At 34.6% G+C, this 18860-nt stretch overlaps 1 protein-coding gene across 1 annotated transcript in view; it reads left to right on the forward strand.

Annotated features, from left to right (window-relative positions):
- The window catches only part of Hr4 (Hormone receptor 4), an 88028-nt gene that overhangs the window by 26059 nt on the left and 43109 nt on the right, over positions 1–18860 (forward strand). The gene's annotated exons all lie outside the window — the stretch shown is intronic.

Below are 18860 nucleotides of genomic sequence, written 5' to 3' on the forward strand. Positions count from 1 at the left end.
AACGACGACGGGACAGAGATTTTTGTCAATTTCCCATATCATCATCAATTGCAGTAATACTAATTTCCAAGTTCTAAAAATATTTGAGTTATTTATTTATCTAAAACTCAGCAGTTCTAATTGTGTGAGACAATAAATCACTAGTTAATAATAACATGTATCTTGTCTCATGAAATCCTAATGCATTTTCACTACGAAGGCCGACCCTAAGTGTCTGCAACATGATATGAGCCAGTAGAAGACCAAAATTATGCAAGCGTTGTCAGGCAAAGTTGTTAGCGATATACAAAATGATCCATAACCTCCTTACAGAACATTGGCCTAGACAGTTCCTGAATTGGTAAATACATTTATCAACGCCGATGTAATTATTCAATAACAGATAGCGGTGAAAACAAATAGAGTAGGTTATTATTATTTTAAATATGTTTTATACGATTGTTATTTTAGAATGCTATCTTTTCGTTCTAAATTATTCTTAAGATATGACAACATATTTGTGCTCCGTCCTCGTTTTAAGTTTAATACTTCCTTCTTTAAATTTAGTTCTCTTTTGTCGTAATAATGTATTATAATTGAAGTCTGAAATGGTTTTTATTTACTTGAACCATCTATAAGTCGTATTCTCATAGTCGGAGGTTAGTGGTCTTTACTTGGAATGAACGAGTTTCTTGTCAATATTATTGGATTGGCTTAACATTGCCTTCTCCATTTCATATTCTACATGACAAATCAAAACTATACTACGATTTATGGTGATTTTCTTCACCTAAAGGAAGCGGAGATCGATGGAAATTATCATGCTTAAGATAGATTGTACGTCATGACATGAGCAAGATTTGAACCTGAGACCATTTGGCTTAAAATCGGGCGTCTCAACCACTGAACCACCACCGCTTCAAATAATTCATACTCTTACATTAAATCTATGAATGATGCGTTAAGTTGGCAATGCACTCAAGGAGAATGGTGAAAACTTTCCATTTCAAAGCAACAACCTTGAGTATATTGAAGCATACGAGTATATTGATCTAATAACAAATGTGTGCCACTGGTTTATGTCTTTGTATATACCTAGGGTAACGTAAATATGAAATCTAAAGTAGTAATATATATTTATGTATATAGTAATTTAGTTACATATAATATTTTTTAACTATCTAACCACAGTCATACACAATTATAATGAATTCTTAATTTGGGACAAAATCACTTTAAAAAAAGTTTCTAAAAGAGCACTAAACTATCTTTCAAGAACTCTAAAATATTTAACTTTACTTTCAGTTCAACCGGCAGCTAATCCTAGATCGTAGAATAGAAATAGATAAGTTTTATATGTACGTGTGAACTGCACTTGTAATGTAGTTATGTGTGCAATAAATACTTTGTGTATCCCTCTCTTTCCTCCTCGACATTTCACTGATAGCTATGGCCTCGTCTAGTCGCATCTAATGCTGGCATTAGTCCGTTTACATTGACTTAGATCGCCAAGTCACTTGTACTAATACTGGAATATATTTATTACAATTTTACTATTAAATTTGATCGCGACTGGCATATTTAGGTAGTAATTGAAATAGCAAATATAAATTTTTCAAAATTAAATGTTTCAAATGTAATGGATGTATTCGATATTTTTGATATTGATAAATCATATTTACCCACGTGGTCTTCTTAACTACAAACAGCAGAGCACTGAAAAAAGTTATGATATTTTTTTAAATTGATTCCAAATTGTGGGTTATTTACAATTAATAATTATGTCGAAAAATGGTTTGTATGAACAGATGTTTTATTATAAACAGATTTTTTACGGTCATTGGCACGGTTAGGGTTATGAGGAAACCATTACACTTTTTGTCGGCCGTTTAATTTATATTTGTTTTATTTGTTTCAGGTGAGTACATTTTTGGAACGGATGAGTGGTATGCGCTTGCTCTCATTTTTCCAAATGTTTTATTCTGCAATTTTTTTACTTATTTTCATAATAAAAATTCATGAAACTTGATGCCACAGTCACATGATGTCATTTACATTATAATTTTAAATGTAATACTTTTAGTAGATATTTTATATTATGTATAAATATCATTATTTATAATATAATATTCATCATAAAGATTGATTAAAAGGGCAAAATTGAGGGTCTACGATTTCGTAGCATTGCTACGAGCGTAGCTTTACGTGCTGCATTAATATATTGAAGACCTCATTTTGAGTCATTTTCCAAAATTTACCGTTAAGTTTAAGATTAATCTAGTTTATTTTAATTAAACTAGTAATCTATAAATTTATAAAATTTACGCAAATTCGCGATAGCTAGCAATATGGAGTCTGATTTTTCTAAAATTAATAATCTAATATTAAATCATTGCATTTTATATTGATTATTATTACATTTTATATTGAGTACTAAAAGCATTGAGATCAAATTACAGTAACCGAACTTCAGATCAAATTCGTTTCTTAAAATAGTTTTTCTAATACAGCGTCAAGTACTGGCTCAAGTGCGCTGGCACAGCAAACGCTCCTAATGTCCCTGTAGCGAGTGTTGACTGAGGCGGAGTGTTGACCGGTATGTAGGTTACACCGCGCGAACCGACGAACCCCCCGCCCCTTGCTTGCCGCACCCCCTCGTAAGCCCTGCTCACTCCGCACCACACAAGTACCCATGATCCGTGCACTTTTCAACAAGAAAATGTCAAATGCACTCTTCAGTACAGAAACTTCAGGACTGTTGTTCTTGGATGCTTTGTTTTTCCAGGTGACCTACTCATACTGAATCGCCTATTTGTGTGTCTAATAGTATGTTATATTATAATTGATTAACTATAATAATTTGTCGATACAATAAAAGACTGAAGATTTCTTTAATGATTATGACTTATGCTATTTATCTGAATTAAAACAGTAAACAAAATGGTCATTTTTTAAATTTAAATATTCTTCTCATTCAAAATGCTAAAGTGCAGTAGCCTTTCAATGCAGTAATTAGTAACAGCGGAAAATAGCCACGCACACAGTCCTATACGCGGGCGCACACGCGGCGTGTCCTAACTGCCACCAACCGGACTATTATTGGTTGGGTCTATGCATTATATTTATATCAACCCGTGGTCACTGGGGCAAGATCGCTCGCTTCTTTACACTCGCAATAAAAATCGTCCAAGTTCGAGCGCGAGACCGTGGCCTGAGAACGCGCGTTCTACATTTTTGCGAAAAAGTTCCGCATCAAGATCACCAGCAATTCGCGTGATTCATGAAGCGATTTGTTTATTTATAAACAAAAGAACAAAAACTTTCTCTTTTAATTATTTGGTACCTAAGTAATTTAAGGAGCTGAATTATCCCTTAGTTAAAAAAGTAGACCTCAATAAATTATGTATGACTTTGTAAGGTTCATATTTTTAAAAATTGTTAATATATTGATATCTTCCGCCACATCTCTAACGACGAAGTCATATGACTCTTCCATGTGAGTCATAACTAGTCCGAATTTTATACCAAAATTAGAGCAGAATGACTCAGTGCCCCAAGAAAAGTAATTTTTTGCCAGTTCTTCCCTTCATTGAGGTGTTACTCATTATCACTTACCTTCAAAAGATAAAGCCTAAAATGGAGATAAAGGAGTGACCATCAAATTAGGAGATCGACAACCGGCCGTGACTCGTGTTTACACGACAATCGAAGCGTTGAAGGATTTCTGTGATAAGTTGACACAGATCTATGATTTGTGATGGTGACCTACAAAGTTTGTATTTTGTTGTATTTATTGGTAGACTTTCGGGTTGATGAATAAAAATAAATCCAAGTGGAAGCATTTATTTTTGTTCGTCAACCAATTGTACAATGTTGCACAACCAGATCGGTGAAACTCACTCCTTTATAATAAAAAATAATAAACCTTTTATTATATGTTTATTTTTATCTTTACAAGTGTGAGTCATAAAATAGGTCCTAAAGCTATGTTTCATTTGGTGTTTAGAAAAGTTTACCCTTGTTTGGAGACTAGTTCTTGAAATAGGCTCCTATAGGAACTTGTTATACAGGTAGCTTTTCAAATCAGAGTGACCAACGTATAACTATTTTTTGGATGGACTTTTATCTAATTTTTCTAGCGTGCAGTAAATCGGGCACTTTATGCACACAAATGCACTTCTCTTTGAATGTGTTCCAGTGAAAGTGCGTTCACAATATCCAAGGTTCCTGCTAACATTGCATTGCTATAGAATTTGCGGGTACGTGTAACTTTCCATTTTAGCTGCTGTTAATTAGGAAGCCAATTGATAATTCTTGTAAAACTTTAAAGGAGGCCAACACAGTTTACTAAACGGTAGTATTATGATCTCTCCTCGTTACTTTAAAATTGCCGCTAAAGTGAAAACAAAGATTTACTTTCTACAGTTCAAGCAATGTGGTTCGGTATCTGCGATCATAGATCATCATTTGTGAAGACAAAGTTCACAATGGTAGAGTGAATAAGTGAGAGGTTTTATGCTGTTTAATTTTCAAGTTAACGTTATAACGTTACGTTTAATTTAAATTTAATTTCAACTGTTATTTGATATAAATTATTACAAAATCCCAGATTATTCTCTCCAGGAGGCAAGATGACTGGTGAACTCGTCGCGTAGAATTACTCTCGCGCGCACTCTCGTTTCAGAGACTACATATGGACTTCAGTGTGACCTCGCCATAGTATCCTTAGATTAAATTAATTTGCTTCAAATATTTCATAATCATATAATATTAGGCGAAATGAATGTAGTAATTATCTACCTTTATTTCACCTATTTATATATCTTTGCGAGTTACCTCGCTCATTCTTATCGATCAATATGAACTTATTTTAACAAATGCGGATGTTTCGTAAGAGCCGAGGCACGGCGCAACTTGCCACTCAAATTGTTCGGTGAACAATAACTTGATTAACTTTCATTAGATGAATTACAATGTAACTTTCAGATAGTTTATACATTCATAGGTTTGATGAATAGATCGATGTGTCTCTATTTAGTTGATCATTCAAATTTAAAATTTGTATGAAACAATTTAATTCGGACCTGTATTTGTAGTTGTTATTCTAATGGCATGTCGTTATTTACCTCTTTCCTCTAAATAAATTTATTTTGTCAATCATACTCTAACAAGACAATGAACATACATACATACATAAGACAATGAAGTTTTATTTACTTAATGCATTGGTTATATGAATAAGGCTTTAGCTGTCCAATTATACGGAAATAGTTTCCATTTTTGAAATTATGTTGCTGAATGGGATATTTCGCGAAAAAGAAATGTTTTAGTAGCAGGATATTTTGAAAAAGGGAAATATTACCACCCCAATTGATATTGTCGCACTGCCTAGGTATAAGTGAATAGATTATTATAAGAATGCAAAGTGATAGGTTAGTTAGTGTTAGTGTAGACAAAGTCGACGTACATATATCTTCTTGTGATTCGCTTTGCCAGTAAATCGGAGTTGTTTCATTATGATCTAAGGCCGCACACTGCATGAGGTCAGGTCGTGTACCTTAATGTAATGTATCTATGTACTTGCTAGATTGACCATGATATTTCTTGATATTTTGTTAACTTCCTTGATAAAACTGCGAATGCGGAAAAATCTATGTTCAATTAAAATCACAGTAAGAATTACAAAACCAATTTGGACACACTTAGTGTATGGAAATATTTTTTTTAAAGTATTATAAAATTGTATCAATGGATAAAAGTCAATTAGTAAATTACAATGCGAGACTAAATTTTAATAAGTTATAAAATTCAAGTAGGTATAGAAGTAGGTAAAACATGAGTTTCGGGAAGTCGAGTGACACAAAACGATAAACGATATTTAAGTCGAGTCAAGCGACACAGATCATGATTCTTGAACTCATCTTCTACGAAACGTTTTTTATGTTGGCATCATACGCGTCCGGAGTCAAAATTGTAGTTTGGTCCAAGTTGTGATAAATGATTTTAATTTTTTTTATATTTTTCTCATTCAAGTTCGATTCCGTTTACTGACTTACATTTATCGAAACTAAACTGAACGATAATCTATGGATATACTTATAGTCTATACCCATGCGTAATTTGTATATTAAAATTTATAATGAATAAAAAAGATAAATGCATGAATTCTCAAAAGAAGACGCGGTTTTATAACTAATATCGGAACACGCGCCTTTATTATCTTGTAAGTTTCCGCAGACATTTGCCATTTGCGAACATTATCAATTTATTCTTAAATTCAAATAATAAAGGATCTCTCGCTCTCCTTTGACAAAAGCCACGCTATTCCCACGTGACTTGCGGCGCACGCCCGCGGTCGCCGGCCGGCCTAGTTTCGCGCTAGGAATAGGCGCCGCCCCCGCCGCGTGCCCTGTACAAGCCAAGTACTAGCTCGTTAAAGGACACACAAAGACGAGCACGCACACGTGCCCACACATGTATTTTTGCGACATGAAATAGAATGAAAATATTACTAATATGGTTGGCCCACGGCTTTGTCCGCCTGAAATACTTCTTGTACGAAATCTTAATATTTTAACCTTTTGATAAATAATTTAAAGTCTTTTAAAGTTATCTTAACACTACCTGACATTAAAGACTAAAATACTTTATTCCGGTCCACTTACTGCTCAACAGCATCTACGAAATCTCTAACACCATCAAACATGTGACCACATGAGTACTTAATAACGTGGCATCGTAAAACTGCGCAAGCGTACAAAATAAAGTTTATTCAGAAAAATAGTGTGGGTTATTGTGCATTTGTGCATGAACTTTATGTGTATCTGCAAAGATAAAGAATGGAATGGAAGCCAAGAGTTAGAGGTTCCATGTTTGGTTCTTTATAGGTATCTCACTCAAATCTTATGACCACTTATTGAGCGACAGGTGAAATTTTTGTCTTTTCAATCATTTGTGCATTCCTTCGCCTTGAAGAGTATCTCTGAAATTCCATTTGAATGAACGCTGATATCGTTTTTGTGGTTATATAAAATCTGGGCGGATGTCTATAAAATAAACCTTTGCACTATCTACATTTGTAGTTTCCGTTGCATCACAAATGCCTACACGTATACGAGTATGAATTTATTATGACTGCGTTGGTGCATATGTAGGGTTGTCTTGTCACCGATTAAATTAATATTTCTGATTCAAAAGTTATAGAGCATCACAGGCATTCTATTTGTTAATCTATGATCACAGGCATCTGACGTTACACTTTATAGTCTAGAACAATTGTATTAAATAATAATAACTGTTTTATTTAATACAAGAACAATATGTTGTAACCTTGAGAAAATCCGGTTGGACTCCATTATACTTTCTACAAAATTAATCTGTCAATTCATCAAGTAACTTTCACCTTTTCTGTATTAATTTTGACATGCCATTCTTCTGATTCTGGCACGTGAATTTTCAATGTTTTGTTTCAATTTCTAGTTTATTAAATAATTACCACTGGTACATTAATTGTATGTTTTTTTATTTAACTTATAAAAAAGGCTTCCTTTTCTTCTGATGAAGAGAGCGCTGACAGCGCTGTTGAACAAATGTTTGACAAGACAAAGAGTTTTTTAATTGACTTTCGTCTCTAATTTTTATCATCGGGTCAAAAGGACCCCTGTAATCAAGCAAATAGGCTTATGTTTTATTATAATTATCGTTTGAAAAAATACATTTGCCTACCCTAACGCAACTGCTTGTCGAATGCAGTTCAGAGCAGTCCTTCGACTACAGGAGCTTATGTGTGCGTTGTGTTGTGAGCCTATTTACTAACACACACAAAAAAACACTGCATGTGCTAGTATAGATCTCGTGCACACGTCACACGCACATTGATAACTTTGTCTAGGCACAGTCGAGTATTGAGCTAAAAATATTTGCAATTTCCTTTCGACTGCATACTGCATTGACTGCACTAGTGTTGTTTTGTTATTTAGTAACAAATTAGTATTGCAGATGGTTTTTGCGTTTGGACAAATTTAAATTATAAAATCCTGTACTATTTTCAGTTCACGCGAGGCCCGATCGGACTGCAATCCTATTATTGTTCAATTGTCTTTATTATCTCGTAAAACTTCTGAAATACACAAAACATTATACAATATAATTCGTAGCCAATTAATAATATTTCGCGACATACATATTACTGAAAACTGTCTAGATGTAGATCTAAGCCAAATTTTGTTAAAATCGGATCATTAGTTTTCGAATTTACTAACTCGCTACAAACATAAAAAACAATATGTAGATGTATATAGTAGATTACACATGCAAAGAATTTGATAAATACAGACACTAAATCGGACGATGAAAACGGAATATTCTTGCAGAAATCCTTTAAATTCCAAGGGATTTAAAATTAGACCGCTCAAATCTCCCGAAAGATCCACGTGGTCCGCGATCGCCCCGTCTAACCCAGATTCCGTCGGCTCCCATGGAACATCACGATCAATACATGGTGTGACCCGTAAAAACTCTATAGGGGTACATAGACGGGGTCTGTTCCTCGTGTAACGTGAACTTCGACCTGGGTTTTGGAGGTCATTAACATTTGAGCGATCGGGTCGCGGATCTGGGTCGGTGCGTCGTCGCCTGCAGCGTTGCTATAACAACGCGCCGCCGCGCCGCCGAAAACGACGCCTACACCCGGACCCCGCCATTGTTTAGATAAAATTTTAGGTTATTTCTGGCGTTTCGTAACTCTATATTTGCGTACATGTGGTTTTTTAACTGCCAATGTTGGTTTTAGATTTAGGTTACCAGAGTTAGGAAGAAATATAAACCCACGTAGGTATCTTTATAGTTATGGCAATATTTTATCTCCTCTATGTTTTATAACAGAGAGGTTTGTTTATGAAGCTTCAAGCAAGCAGATTTAGCACATTCTGAATTTTCTACAACATTTTAACGACGGTTATAGGTCGAATGAAGTCGAAGAATGACAAATTGTGCATTAGAAACTGCTTTTGTCTCATTTTCCTTTGTCACCCAGGAGAATTCAATAAATAATATAGTGGGATGGCTCAAGTAACCAGTCGAAGGGTCGTTACCTTGGTAACAAGTGAGCCTTTGCAAAGGGTTAAAACAATCAGCGGTGTTAACAGGCTGAGCCCGGACGCACGACCCAAATAGATACCACGACAACTGTCGAGTTAGTGACAATTCTTATTCATTTAAATTAGTAGTTGAAGATGATACGAGTGACATTTCAGGTAATATTACGGGGGTAAAAGCTGGGGCTGTGGCTTTAACTGAAATTCGTACTTCAGGATCAGCATTACTAAATCCTTATGCTATTTATATAATACGAACCCTTGGTTGTCAATTACAGTATCGGAGGCAAGTACAACAGACCCACCACCTAACGTCCAATTGAACACAGGTATCTTCCAGGTTATAAAAGTTTAGAAAGAGAGGTATTTCACAATCAGCCTCGAATTGCTGATGATGAAATACGTCTCTTGTTGCTCTCTTGATGCTGATGATGAAATGTATTGACGATGAAGTAAATGTGAAGTTGCAAGATCCAAAAGTATAGCTTTTGAACATGTTAAAATAAATAGTATTAAAATATGAAAATTGTGACAGCGCCACATTTATCTGTGGCTCAGTATATCTACGCGTACATGCGCGTGCTTGCGTCACTCCGATGCTAGAGGGACCTGAAAATAGGTCAAATGGGGGCCGATGCCGAACCACTGTCACAGTCATACTATAACTACAAATATGTTGACTTGTCCGTTTTTACGTTACAAAGTCCGGGCGGCACGTGGAAAATACTTTAACTCGAGCGACCTTCACTCTTTGTACATGTATTATTGGAATATAGTTTTAACTGATTGCGATGACCCAGACTTCCCTATAGGTGCTAAAAGGCTGGCATTGGTAATTATGGTGAATGAATTCATCATCATCATATATAAAAAATTATTTCAAATATTTATAACAAGTGTTTCAATAATACCGCACAATCTGTGTGTAGTTTACTAACCCAATGAATGCACAAAAAACGCTTATTGGACGGATAATTACATATAAATATAATAATTTAAGCACTCGTGTAAAAATTGCGCAATTTTCGTGCAATCATCATTTAGAAACGTAAATAAACAATGCTTGCCATCTCGTTCCCAGTTTGTTCCAGTTACTTCCATCCGAAGTACAGACGTCCAATTTGCGATTTAAATGATTAGCTGCAAGCCAAATTCGTACAAATGGATTGCCTACAACGTTCGCTAGAGATAGTATAAAAATAAATTAGTAAACTGTTTTGCGCTGGAGTTGGCCTTAATTGCCGTGTGCTATCCTACTAATTGAGTTCATCTCATGATTAAATTAAAATACCGTATTTCCTAGATACTATTTTATATTAGACCATACATTGCCGCTAAGAGGGCTCATATAATTTTCAACTCATATGTTAAAAGTTATTAAAATTGAAGTCTATAGAGTGTCTTATGCAATATTTAAGTTACGATATGTAATCTCACCTTCCTGGCTAATTTTTAAAATGTCAAGTAGAAGAAAGATAAGTCTTAATAAAAATAATAATAAAAATTACAAAGAGTCGGAACACTAAATCACTGCACTGACTACAAGATGGTGGATGATGGTGATGTTAATGGCATAGAGAAGAATATATACAATTCTTGTATAAATATAATTCTCACTATTCTACTGTTCTTTCCTTAGCCACGGGACCACTTGTAAATATGCATCACAGTCACAGATGATATTACGTTAGTGACTGAAGTATACATACCTAAACCTTGATTCAAAACCTGAAATACCATTATCTAATTGTGACAAAATGTTAATCACTACGCCTAAAAAATAAAGGAGTACAATATCTGTAAATTCAAACGATTCAGATATATGTGAATGCAGGCGATTCAGAATTCTGAGGGCCCCTGACATTGGGCTGTGACCTCAAACCGCCTTTTGGCAGTCGCTTCGCCTTGGCATTGCAGGCCGGCGCTCAACTTGCTCAAAATTTATACAAGTAATTATTGACTGGCCTTTGCCTTTCGTGTATTTTAAGTTTAGCGTCCGCATCGTCTATGTATTTATGTATAAAATAAAACTTATATATAGAATTGGCTCGCTGGTTCTGCTTTGTTCCTTGTGTTTTTGTGACAGTCGATGTCACTGAAGAATATTACGCTGCTAGTAACATATCGTAGCTGGTCCAAGTACGCACGCGCTGAACTGAACTACTTGAGATTACAACTACAACCTTACTTATTGAGAAATAAAAGCATATTATATTCGTCTAGTTATTTTGAAAAGTTCGTGTGATTTATCCAGCAAATCATTATTTTTCCTTTAATATTATCTCAATATTTGTCTATATGGCATGTATTGACGTTATCGACACTAAGCAAATCATCGCTTACCATTGCAACAAAAAATTAACAAAATATTATTACAAAATTATTTTTAGAAAAAATAATTTAGTTAACAATGGACTATTGGAAAGTTATTTCTAATTAACGATTTTAGCTCGAATTTGTACTTTCTAATCCAATAACATTTGTTGAATAGAGAAAGTCAAACTAAGACAATGTAATCTGTAAATGCGCTTTAGAGATAGTGCATTATCTGTTTCTACTTGCATAAATAAATAATTGAATTGAAACTATTATAAATAACAATAGCAGATTATTTATACTAGGCTACTCTATATTAGTAACGAAACCTTTTTATCCCTATCATTGCCGCATGGTGTGAAGTTGCTTATTGATTTTATTATTACCCACTGCTGGGCAAACGTCTTTTTTTGGTCTTTTTCCTCCGTTCTTTGTACAATGCTCTTAAATCTGACCAGTCAATGTATGAAGTAAAATTTACATTCTTTCTAAATAAGATACAATATAGTATATTACCTGCTTAATCCTATTCTATTGATTTACTTACAATTTCGGTAGGTAGGTAATATCAATTACGTAAATTAGTATTTATTTAAATATATTTTTCTATTCATATTGACATATGTAATACGTGATGTATTACATATGTATTACATTTACATCCGGAGAATTCAAATATATTACGAAGAAAACTTATTTACCTATATAATATGCATCAGTTTTAAGATGTATAATTACAAATTTATTTCCACGTAATAGTTATCAATATATGACACGTTCACAAATAAAAACTAAAACTATAGAGAACGGTATATAATTCTCGAATCGTCAATACCTTATAAATTCTACAATCTCGGTATTAACTCCGTAATTGGAACTATTGATTTATGAACGTACAAATGTCAAAAGTGTAGGGGTGGAGAAGTTTGTGATAAAATTTACCTCTTTATCAACTCGTTGTGACAGCTAACAATGAATCATTTTGAAATCATGTAAATTAGTTACTGATGACCCTTGACTTTTTCTGCACATAAAAAATTTGCAATTCTAAATGAAGCACTGGATGCACCCCATGGTATAGCGCGTGCGCGGCGCCCCAGTTTCAACCTGGAGGTCAGAAGTTCGTTCCCCGATATGTATTGATCGGCCCCGACGGCGGAAGCGGGACTCCGGTGCAGCGGACATAGCTTGTGCAGATAATACCCCTGGGTAATACTGGGATTGCCCCAAGGAGGTTACCCGGTTACTTGATCGATCAACTACTTAAGTTATAGATCAGTCGAGATTGCTATGGGAATCAGTTTAAATTGAACATCAAACGCCGGTTTGAAAAAAATTTTTAACAAGATATTGAGTGGCAATAACGCTAGACTAAATACGTTCATAGAAGAGCCGATAATCAACTAAATACACGTGTATTTCAGCCGAGACACACATGACTGGACACCCTACTCCTACTATATGGCGCAATGTCCTGCGCAAGTTTTCAAGTATCGATTGAAAAAAAAAAGATATCCAGGGAGGCTTGTGTCGAGCAATTGATTATTTAACAAGATTAGCCAGCCCATGCTGGTGACATTGAACTTCAGAGCAAACAAAAATCTGGTTTGTTGGCAATTAAAGATAGTTGATTACTTTAAGTTTTAAAAAGTTTCGGTTGGTCTGGTTTTGGTCGGCATGGAAGACTGGTATAAATCTTCTCTATGTAAAATTATGAAGTGCCATAATTGAGGAAAATAAATATATATCAGGCAACTAAAACTAAGAAGTATGCAATAATAATAGGGTCCCGTTGGTTGTCGATCACATATATTATGAAAAGATAGTAAATAAACCTTATCTGTCATGTTTTTCCGATAATTAAAGAGCTACTGATTTTAACTAAACTTGACAAATGCCAGCATTACATAGAATAGGAGTTGGTATCAACTATGATCTCGTAATCCGGTTACTCTTGACACTGACATAAAATAAGTGGGCTAAAAGCTAAAAGGAAAACCATAGCGACGTGATTTCCAAGATCGAAACCTGACGTAATTATAATAGTGAAATAAATATAATCTTATTAAAAAAACATTTTAAAGACTGCTCATGCTATTGATGTTGTCAAATGTAGTTGGTAGCTTTTCAGATGACAGCAAAAAATATATATTCATGATACATCGCTAATGTATAATACTTCCCAATACGGAACCCTTCATGTGGGAGTTTCACTCGCACTTTGCCATTTTTATTTGGAATAGGGCGGCAAACGAGCTCGCGCCTTACCATATGGGAAGTGATTACCGCTCAGGAACAACTGCAATACCAGATACATCATAGCATATATCTCGACCTAGCTTCTGGACAGTATATTTGATAATTAATATGTGTTTACAGATTAATACACTTTGTGTAGATTTAATTTAAATTTGTGTAATTTGTGATTAATTACACACTTGTATTTGTGTACTGTTATGTTGGTTCGTGTACAAACGTAAGAAGTGTAGTATATGAAATAAACAGTTTCAATTAAATTCTGTAAATGAAAAAAAACAAAGCAATTACGATTTAATCTAAAAAAAATGATAAAAACCACTGTTACTATTGTTTATTATTATAATAAAATATCGGTTTTATCATCCCGATATAAGTAGGCCCCTTAGGTGGGTCAATGACGGTCGTTCACCGCTGCACCCGCACGTGTTGGCCTCGCATCCCTCTCCTTCTCCCCTTCAATCCATACCCCGCCTCACCCCCCAAATTATCGTAACCTCTCAAATCGTAAACAATTTTATCTTTACTAATAACAAGGCTAGGCAATTGTCTGATGGTTACAGAGCGGCCTTTATTTAGAACTTGTTTATATGTAGATACCTGTTACTATCCTTTTATCTTATATTAAAAAGACAAACAGTTGAGAATGATAAATTAATACGATATACGGTTAAATATTTGGATAATGAAGCTCGCAAATATATGTAGCTGCGCCCGTGGGAATTTCGGAATAAAAAGTGCCCTATGTGTTAGTCCACGTTATATTCTACCCGTGTACCAAATTTCGTAAGAATCCAGTAGATTTTGAGTGAAAGATTAATAAACATACACACATATATCCTCACAAAATTTCGCATTTATAATATTGGTAGGATATAGGATATAAGTCCTTATATGCACAGATAATTATCCTTTAATAGCCTCGTACGACAGCACGCGTGTGAAGTAGTGCTGTTGTAGGGCTAGGAGGTATATGTCACAATCTCCTATTTTACAAGCTTTTATTTAACTTGCAATATGAATGTCCCTATGTCTATTCGGTTGTAATCTTGCAACCCAATTTTGAAGCAGATCCTCAACGGATTGAGCAGAAATTTTGTACACACGTTTAGATGACAATAATGCTATGTGATGTAAATATGCTATAAAAAATATGATAAGCATTCCCAGATGGTAAACCCAAAAAATCCCAAAAAATGCTCATATTTTAAAGTTACAATTATTTTTCAATGAAATTTATATATATTTTTACGTTCTCGTGTTCTACGATCTACCAAATATTTTCGTTATTGGAGAACGTGACGCAAAGCACTTGAGTTTTATTGAATCACTACATTATATCTATATATAAAATAACTGTTTCAATGCCATATTCCCGGAGATCTCTATATTTATCAGTCTGGCGTCGCCGGCGCGGGGTGCGGGGCGGGAGGGGAAACACTACCGCGCAGGTACTATTAGGTAGGTCAATGACGTTCGTTCACCCGATGCAGGCTTCGCGTACCTAGAAACTAGGGCAGCTATATAGCACCCTTCAACCATGTACTGCATTTAAACATCCCCTATGTATCGATTTCAGTACTTCTTTTTACGCTCGAGCGTCCACCTTTGATCCTTTTAACCCGTTTTAAGATGAAAGGGTGTTTTCAAACGGACAGGTTTTTGTGTTAATTTAAAAAGTGCGAAGGTCAGGTTTTTTACATTTTATTCTTTCAATTTTGTAACCATACTTCGAGAATTGAATAATCTAGCGGTGCGAGTACATTTACAGCACTTAAATTCGACAGGATGTACTGTTTTGAATTGTCCGTGTCTCTATATATGTATAGTTTGACATAAACATATATATGACTAACTAACTGAGGAAACTTCGCTCCCGTGGAAAATTCGGGATTCGTGGAAAGTTTACCATAGGGTAAACTTTCCACGAATTTCAGCATTTAGCATATATTTATTAGCATTTACCAAGTAGATGTTGTGCGATTGAGCAACAACCATCCTTAAACACGCACATCCAAAATTTCGTATTTAAAATATTAGTGAGAAGTGGGATTGACTGTTGCGGTAATAGTCACCAGAAACTCGTATTTAGTAACGTTTCTTAAATCTACGCATGCCGTTAGTAAACGCAATCAGAATGTCTAACTAAAGGTAAATTTATCATAATTTTCTCATCTAAGTGCTTTTCCGGTTTCTTACTCAGCCGTTGAGCGTCGGAGCCAAGGCTCCGCTAAAAAATATCACAGCATTCACTCATTTACCTTTTAAATTTTCAATTCAAGATGTTCTGCGTCGTCAACTACACAATGGTCACACAATATCGTGAGTTGTTATCGTGTCGGATAACCTTCGCGTTAATATTCTACTATTATTTACTAAAAATACCTAATTACAAATCAATTTTATCACATAAACAGGTTTATTATCGAACACCGCTGGCTTACTGATAATAATTGCTTGGCCGTGAATGATCAATGGAGAATGCATTCAATATTATCAGTTGCTAAAGTTATTGTATTTGCAAAGAGTAAATACCTTAACTAATGCTGGAATTTCATGCTTATATAATAAAAGGTTGTTATAAATTTGATGTCTAGGTCTATGGTGTCATATAGCTCCTAAAAAAATTAATCGATTTCGATTTTTATATGGTCTTTATTGTTATCTAACATCAATGCTTAGTATTTAAAAAAACAAACAAAATACACAAAGTAAATAGATAAATATTTCGTTATGTGATCATAGTGCGAAATTTAAAAAATTGTAAAAAAAAAACAAAAGTATATGTTCAAAAGCCAAAGGTTGGTTGATAAGATATTTCTAATTGCTTGTGTTCTTTAACAGCATTCAGAAGTTGCGATAATCTCTAGTAGCTTTCTGAATATGTTTGCGTCACGGCTCCATTTTCAGTATTGTTATATTCAGTATAAATGCTCTAGGATAACGAAAAACGAACGACGACCTCGGTGGCGCAGTGGTAAAGTTCTTGCCACTGAACCGAGAGGTCCCGGGTTCGATCCCCGGTCGGGTCATGATGGAAAATGATCTTTTTCTGATTGGCCCGGGTCTTGGATGTCTATTTATATATGTATCTATTTATAAAATATAGTATCGTTGAGTTAGTATCCCATAACACAAGTCTCGAACTTACTTTGGGGCTAGCTCAATCTGTGTGATTTGTCCTAATATATATATATATATTTATTAACATCTGCTTGTAATGGGAAGAAAATAAACTGAAATAACATATAGGGTACTTTTTAATCTCCCAAATTTCCCACGTGAGTGAGGCCCCGAGGCTACATTAATACAATAACAATCATAAAATAACTCAGGAACGCGTGATGAAGTGAATAGCAACTGATCACTCCCATGATAAGTGTTCATCGATTGCTTCGCTTGTGGAATCTTAAATACTTCCTCTTGAAATATTTAATTTACTAATTAGTGTGCCACATTCCACATATTGAGGCAAAGTGAAGCTACCATAATGTTATTATGTCTCTTTTTTAGTGAAGGAGGTTTTAATAGTAAAATATCTTAACTATACTTTTTTAGTATATATCAGCATTTATGATTTAAGAGTCCTAAATATAGAGCAAGAAAGGGTGTTAACTCACACGAGTGGTGTACTCGTGAGTTTTCTTCAAAAAAAACCTGCTATATACAATCATGTTCTTTTTAAATTATTGATTACATATTTTAAAAAAACAATTTATTCAGACAATTGAATAACTGAGCTAATAAATATTTAATGCCAGATCAAATATATCAATTGGTCGATATTCAAATTTTTACCTATTTGCTCATCTATGAATGACCAAAATATTCAACGAACTGCAATAGTGTCTTGAAAATAATCCCATAAAAGTTCTTATCAGGAATTAGAACGTTACGTAAGGTCACATGTGGGCTGACGTTGGTTATAAACCTATTGCATCGATCGAGTACAAAGTGCAATAAGTACCAAAGAGTACTGGAGCCTTCGCCCATGTACTTGTAAAAGTAGATAGAATGTCTAAGTCAGCCAGGCCAGTGCGAGCCAAGGCTAGGTTGCACAACGTCGCCAAAGGATTTTATGCCCTATTCCTTGCACGCTATGGTAAAGTCCACAACGCAGATGTATCTCAATGACGTTCGTTGACTCGAGCGTTCGATGTCGGCGCAGTGCTGTTTTCCTTCTCCGTTTTCATGCATTGATATATTAGAAACTATTGAAACTGTTTACTATACGACTATAGAAAAACCCTAATTTTATTTTATAGCATATCTATACTATTATTCGAGAGGTAAGCGTTTGTGAGTTTGTATGTTTGAGGTGGGTAATGTCCGAAACTACCGAACCGATTTTTAAATTCTAACACCATTGGAAAGGTACATTTGCCAAGTTTGCTATAGGCTATATTTTATCTCAAAATTCCCACGGGAGCGAAGCCCCGGGCAACATCTAGTAAAATATAAAATATCTCCACTTTTTTAACATTTTATATTTGCAGTTATTTTTCATTTCTTCTCCGTACTATATTTTCACAAAATGGGTCTTGTTATTAATCACTAATAATAATGTATATTAATGATTATGACTATGACTGTCTAAATTAATGTTAGATTAATTGAAATATCAATTGGGTACCTACATCAATAAATACATAGTCTTCGTTACTCTAAACGGTAGTTCATAATCGCATGAACACTACATTATGAAAACTATTCAAATTAGTAGTCACTGAAAACGTGAATGTGACTGTTGGACAGACGTGTAAAAATTAGAGGTATTTGGGTTTTAAGACCATGGAGTACCAAGGTCACCTAGTATGAGCGATTCCGTGTTCGCTCTTCATTTCGAAACACATAGTTATTTTAAACGGCAGAAGGTTTGTTTCATTTGTCGTCTTGCGCGTTACAACACCAATCAACGTAGACCCACAGCGCCTCGTTTCGTATCGAGAAATCGGTCGAATTTGCGAGAAGCGTCATAGGTCAACTTGGACTGGTCAATCCTTAGGTGAGGTGGCTTGGAACTAGGGTTGACAGAAGTCTAGATTTCTAGTTTTAAGTTATGCATCTTATTACAGCTTTTTCTTAATTTTTTGTGACTTTATGTCATTAGGACCTATGTATGTTGTATTTAAAAAAATGCAATATAATGGTTACCAAATTCAATACTACATCGTTAGTTTACATTAAAATAATATTTCCCGAGTATGTATATCA

Source organism: Plodia interpunctella, chromosome 5 (assembly GCF_027563975.2).
Source record: "Plodia interpunctella isolate USDA-ARS_2022_Savannah chromosome 5, ilPloInte3.2, whole genome shotgun sequence".
NCBI lineage: Eukaryota > Metazoa > Arthropoda > Insecta > Lepidoptera > Pyralidae > Plodia > Plodia interpunctella.